This window comes from Enoplosus armatus, chromosome 1 (assembly GCF_043641665.1).
Source record: "Enoplosus armatus isolate fEnoArm2 chromosome 1, fEnoArm2.hap1, whole genome shotgun sequence".
In the NCBI taxonomy this organism is placed as follows: Eukaryota; Metazoa; Chordata; class Actinopteri; order Centrarchiformes; family Enoplosidae; genus Enoplosus; species Enoplosus armatus.
In genome coordinates this window covers 21,912,988-21,919,256 of record NC_092180.1, presented here as the reverse complement: position 1 = coordinate 21,919,256, position 6,269 = coordinate 21,912,988, and positions in this window count along the sequence as shown.

Genomic DNA, 6,269 nt, shown 5'->3' with positions numbered 1-6,269 from the left:
TAGCACCGGGTTCTTCAAAAATAGCCAGCCGAGGATGATTAAAAAAAATGTCTCCCTGATTCAAAGACCTTCCGAGGACAGCGATGGGTGAAAGGTCCGGGACGAGGCCAGCGGCTCAGGGATGCCGATGTGCGGCCATAGGCGGTGAAGAAGCCTCGTCGGATTGCGGAGGAGAGGTCTTTGGATGTCAGGGAGATTGTCCACAGTGTAGTTCTGAAGATTCAAAGATGCGCAGAGCGATGCGCATTTGTGCTCTCGCGGTCACGGTTCGGTGATTAAAATGAAAGTATAGCGCACAAATTATTCCCGACGGGAAGTGATGTAGCCGAAACATAAGTCTGCTCCAAAAAAGAGGAACAGATGCTGGTAGGACACCAACGGTAGCAACGACAAGCTGCGCGTGCCCTATGCGCTCATGACCGTGGATAAACACACACACACACACACACACACACACACACAACCACACACACATATAACACGAATGTAATTGATGTTGTTTGTGAACTCAGGCAGTTATCATGTGCCTCCTCACCCTTCATTTCCTTGTCCGTATATATATATATATGATGACAGGTGCACATTTGCATCATCTGCCATTTGGATGTTGTTCCTGCTCATGCAGTATTTACTGAACTGTAGGCGACTACAGTAATAGCCTGGCCAATATGATTCCCCAACTCTTTTCAACAGCTCTTGCAATATTAATGTGACTATAAATTGTCAGCTCGTTTATCACCAGCAGCCACGTCAGATTTGTCACAAACTATGCAGAACAAATGACAGATATTTTCACAGGCAAGATTTGGGCAGTAAAAATAAAAAAAAACTTGCAGTGGCTATTTAGATGAACTGAAAGCCATCCAGCTGCAGCTTCCACCAGTCACATCCTTCCAAGCCTATTTCACAGTGCCTAAATACTTTCTCTCGTCAGGTTTTAATGTGAGGAGATTATGGCGATGCTCTTGAGCTCACTGAGGTCATTTATAAATTATGTCATCACATCGGTGGCCTGGGTGTTCTCAAGCTGTATGTACCACATCCCCTTGAAAGTTCAACATGGCCTCCTGTAATCCTCTCTATCCTTAATCTGCGCTGCTACATGGGCGGCCTCATGTGGCCAGTCGGGGTAAACTGAGACTGAAACTAAGACTCAGCATGCATCTCATTTGTTTAACTGCAGACTATTGCAACAAATGAACCGAAAACACCTGAGCACTTGGTTGCATTTATAACTAGGCTTGTAGTTTTATTAGACAAACTCAGGGACCTTTCTTTAGTTGGATATCTTTGTAATTGTGACGTTTCCTTCTTTTGTTTAGCTTGAGTGAGAATGTGGGCCTGTAATTTGATTCTTCAATGTAAACCCGTGCCCTTTGGTATATGCCTACACCCCCATTGCATGTTTTTTTGCTGTTCTATTGCAAATGGCCAGTCTGTGCTCAACTGCAGAACAAACTTCCCTCCACTTTACAGCCCTCCCTCCAGTTTGTCCATGGGAGACCACATTTAAAATGTAACCCCACCTGAAACCTCGCACAGACCAATCCGCTGGAGAAATGTCAGAGCAGACGGCACACCCTCCTTTGTTCAAAACCAATCAGAGTGGAAGTGTGGCATTTTGCCCGAGGGGAAAACTTACCCCTGGATGAGTTAATTACGCATCACTTAGCTGTTGCCAATGTGTTCACAACGGTGGACCCTCTTTTGGGCTTTTTACAACGATTGTCTTCATTTTTCGGTCAATCTAGTATGGAAAGTAGACAACAATGGCTTACCAGGCTGAAAAATGAACTTAGCAACAGTCCTCTGGTATCAAATGTGGCTTTTGGCTTTATCCTCATGGGACTAGAGAAGCTGGTGGAGCTGGAGTTTGAGTGTCCTTGCAACCCTACATGGAACGGAGTGTTTTCATCAGCATTCTTCATCATTCCTGCCGTCATGGCCTTCACCTTGATGCTGATCATTCAAGGATGCAGATGTGATACGTGGTGCAGGAAAACTGTGTCCCTCTCCAGTTTCGTTCCCGCTATCGTGTGGCTGATTTTGTTGTTCCTCGATGGCCAATACTTTGCTTGTGCTATGACAGACTGGGAGGGTAGATTTGTACTAGTTGACAAGGCAGCTCCGCAGAAGTGGTGTGAGCCAATTAGTGAGGGAGATGTCACCCCACAAGAACTAATGCTCCGCTCACAGCAGCTGTTTGTTTTTTCTCAGGTGAGTTGAATATTTTCTACTTTACGGAAGATTATGGAGGATGATTGGAGTGAAAATACCTCCCCCTCACAGTATGCACTGCAGATAATATATCCATAATGTAATGTAACCCTTTAGAAACTAATCATGTAGATCTCTTAATAGATTTTGCTGATCCAAAAACACACAGTTTCCTTGGATGTTTACTAAACGAAGTGCTGCTTCACTCTTTTGCACCCCAGGTTATAGGCATAGTCCTCCTCATATTCATCTGTGTGGGTCTCGTAGTGTATGTAATCAGAGAAAGCTGCCAACAAGAGGTGGAGATGCAGGATGCAGATGTAGCCGAGCTAACCGTGCTCAGGATGAGCTCTCTACGGACCAGGACATCATGAGAGGACTTACACCGCCCACCACACCTGCCCTGCTGGCATGGACACTTTGTAAATACCTTGAACAGACATTACTATGAGTTTCATAACTGTTGGCAATAAGTGCTGTTTGAAAGTATTTTCCCACAATACAAATAGGACATGGGTCTTGAATGGTCAATGATGCTGCCTTATGAATTTGCCGTAAATATGGATATAATTGAAAACAGTGTTTCTGTTTTTTCTGTATTATCAGTGAATATGTAACCAGTGTTGTGCCTGTGTTCATCTCATGCTTCAGTACACCGACTTATTAGTTTTTACCTGTCTTTAAAGGAACAGTTTGATAATTTGGGAAATAAACTTATTCGCTTTTAGAGTTCGATGAGAAGATCGATACCACTCTCGTGTCTGGTAAATATGAAGCTATAACCTGCGGCCGGTTAGCTTAGCATAGCATAAAGACTGGAGACGGGGAAACAGCCAGTCTGGCACTGCCCAAAGGTAAGAGCTTACCAGCATCTCTAAATGTCAGTAATTCATCTATTATATCTTGTTTGTTTGATCAGTACAAAAACCAAAGCACAATAATTTGCTTTTTTATAGGGGGTTATGTGCCGGACTATTTCTTGTATGGGAGCGGTAGCCAGGCAACCAGCGGAGACTCTAGGAAGTTACTGCAAGATTTAGTACAGTAGCACACAGCCACTCATAAAATGAATTACCTGTTTACCCCTTTTCCAGTCTTTATGCTAAGTTTAGCTAAGTGGCTGCTGACTCCAGCTTCATATTTATTGGAAAGACATGAGAGTGGTATCAATCATCTCAGCTAGCTCTCGGCATATTTGCCAAACAATTCCTTAAAAGTGACATTTCACTTTGGCACATTTTGTGAATGTTTAGTGGACATGAACTGTCAGCAAGCAGCTCTGAGAAACTCAGTAAGTGCTGATCTCTGACTTTCAACTTTTTATACCTTGAAAATAGTATTTCTTTTTTTTTAACCTGGAAGTTTTTTCATGCCTTTTGTATTAGCTATATTGACACAAATGGAATCCACCAGGCAGCTAATATCGATCTGACTAATATTAGTTGAGGTGTGTTTGAGGTGAATATGTTCTATCAGACTGAATTTGTGTTTTCCCACCTGGGTAGCAAATGTCTCCAGCCTTATGTAGGGTCGGACCCACATCATGCCTGCTCCTACCTGATAATTCAGACTGAACTGATATTCCTAATGATTTACCTGTTTGACTGCTAGAGATGTAAAACCATGTACGTGATGATTTGTATCATGGCTGCAACCAGCCAATAGTAGGATGTAGACACAAATTCTATAACAGTATTTGCAGTATGTTTTTTGTTATTGTTTTGTAATAAAATAATTTATTTATTGAAGTAAAACCATCAGGGATTTTGTACAGTCATGTCATAATAGCATATTCATTTCCACAGTCCTCACAAACCTACAGTCTTGAATTTGAGTTTGTCTTAGTGTGAGTGTGATCAACTCAGCTGTGAAACTAGGGTTTTACTGAAAGTGAATTTTGCAAATACCAATACACTGTTGGACAACACGATCATTTGAAATACTGCTGTTTTGACATTCACAGCAACACATGGTAACATTGGGAATATCCTTTCAACTTTTAGTGGCCTTATATTAAATACCATACATTCAGAGCCTTAACACAACTGAAACAGGAGCCCTTCACAAAAGAAAATCAGCAGAATAATCAGATATCTACAGAGGAATACAAAAACTGTCTGTACATTCTCAGGCGAGCAGCAACTTTGTGTCTCAGGACAACCTTTATCCAGAAGAGACTGTGGTTCAATGGGTTTTTTGGCTGATCTGTGCAGCCTGGAGATTCTTTGCAGGTCGGCCAAAACTGATACATGCAGCAGGAGTATAGTTCCGACTTGGATTTCTTGTTATTCACAACATTGCCCAAGTGCCAGTTAAACCCATTAAGTGAAGAAATTGGGGCAGACCCTGCATGTTCATCCTGTGGGAGGGCTTATTCGGGACTTCCTGGATGGCCCTGAGGAAGTTGTTGTCTTTATCCACTCCGCTCCCCTCACTTTTAGACACAGCGTGGTGTCATATTCTTCAGCAAACAAATGTAAACCCACAACTGGGACTCAAAGGAGTCTTGAACTACTTTACTTTCTTTCATGAGAAATAAACTGTTTTATTTTGGATGACCTTGAAGGTAAACTGTTCTTGCCCAGAGTAGCTGGTCTATCACTCTTATGACTTAGAGGTAATTTGGCAAATGCTGCAGCTATCTCTCGTTTTTGTAACAGGAGTTTCAAGTCTCCAGAGACATATCCACATCCAGGTATTAAGGGGCAGCTTTAGGGACTATGGGACAGGGATACTTAAACACAATGGCAACTCTCCTAAACCACAGATACTATATTATCAGAACTCACCCTGAGCCTTCACTTGTAAATAGGAGCATTTTTAAAACCTTTAGTGCAAAATGTGTTGTGTGTGCGACAAGTCCTGTTCTGTGTGAGAGTCAGCAGTTCCATTGTTACATACATTTTCTCAGACATAGTATATTATGAGCTAAAATTATACCAACACCCCATACTGGTTAAGTAAAGATCAGCACACATCCAGTCTTTTACACTATTAATGAAGTTGACTCTAAACATCTTATAACTATTTTGCACACTTTTGTGAAATGTTGCAGTAAACATCCCCACTTGTGAACTTGCAAAAATCATAACCGAGATCTACTCTCTATATCAAGTATCTTTCATACATCAAAGTCAAGATGAATCTTTTAGTAATGGCAATGGTGATAATATTGTAATGTCATGAGAGGACAAAAGTGAAATGGTTGTTTTTTATAGCGTTCATGCCATTCCAGACCATAGTGAGAAAAATGAATAGTATTGAATAGTGAATAGTATTAAAAATCATCTCTTGAACATATTTTTATGATCTCAACACTAAAATATTTATGTTGATCAAACATTTCAAATTGTTTGACTCAGCTCAGAGTCAGATGATCAGACTAAAATGGGAGAGGCTTCCCATCAACACTAAAATTTTATGTTATGTGTAAAAAAACAGATTGAGCTGTCAAAAATAGTCCATAATTCAAAATCCTAGAGGTAGAAAACACACTAAAAGGCTTATATAAACTTAGGGCTTAAGAATATAAGGGCCCAGTATAGACCTGGTGTGTCACTCTAATCTTAGTGTGAAATTGGATATGTTTAAATCCATACAAGCCTACACTTGACTTGGATGAGATAAGACCATGAATCTTCAGTACTGTGGAACTTTGAGGAAAAAATGTAGTCATTTAAAAATGCAATATTTAAGTATATTGTTCTACAATCTAAGAGTGAATTTGAAAAAGAGCAAAAACATGCAAATGTTCTTTCCACTGCATAGTTAAAGAGGACAAACTCATGAACAGTACCCACATGTTTTGGAAAATTTGAAAAAGCTTTTATTTTGTTCCATTTTACACTCGTACATTTTATTACACGTTCTGTCTGTGTGGACTCTGATCTGAGGTTACAGATATCAAGGGGCCACATATCACAGTGCCTTGAATGTGGCATGTGAAACCATGACTAGCCATGACTTTTTTTAAAATAATGTACTTACTGTGAAGTACTGTGAAATAATAATAATTGTGTAAGTATAGGTGTTAGAATATAGTGAATCAAGTA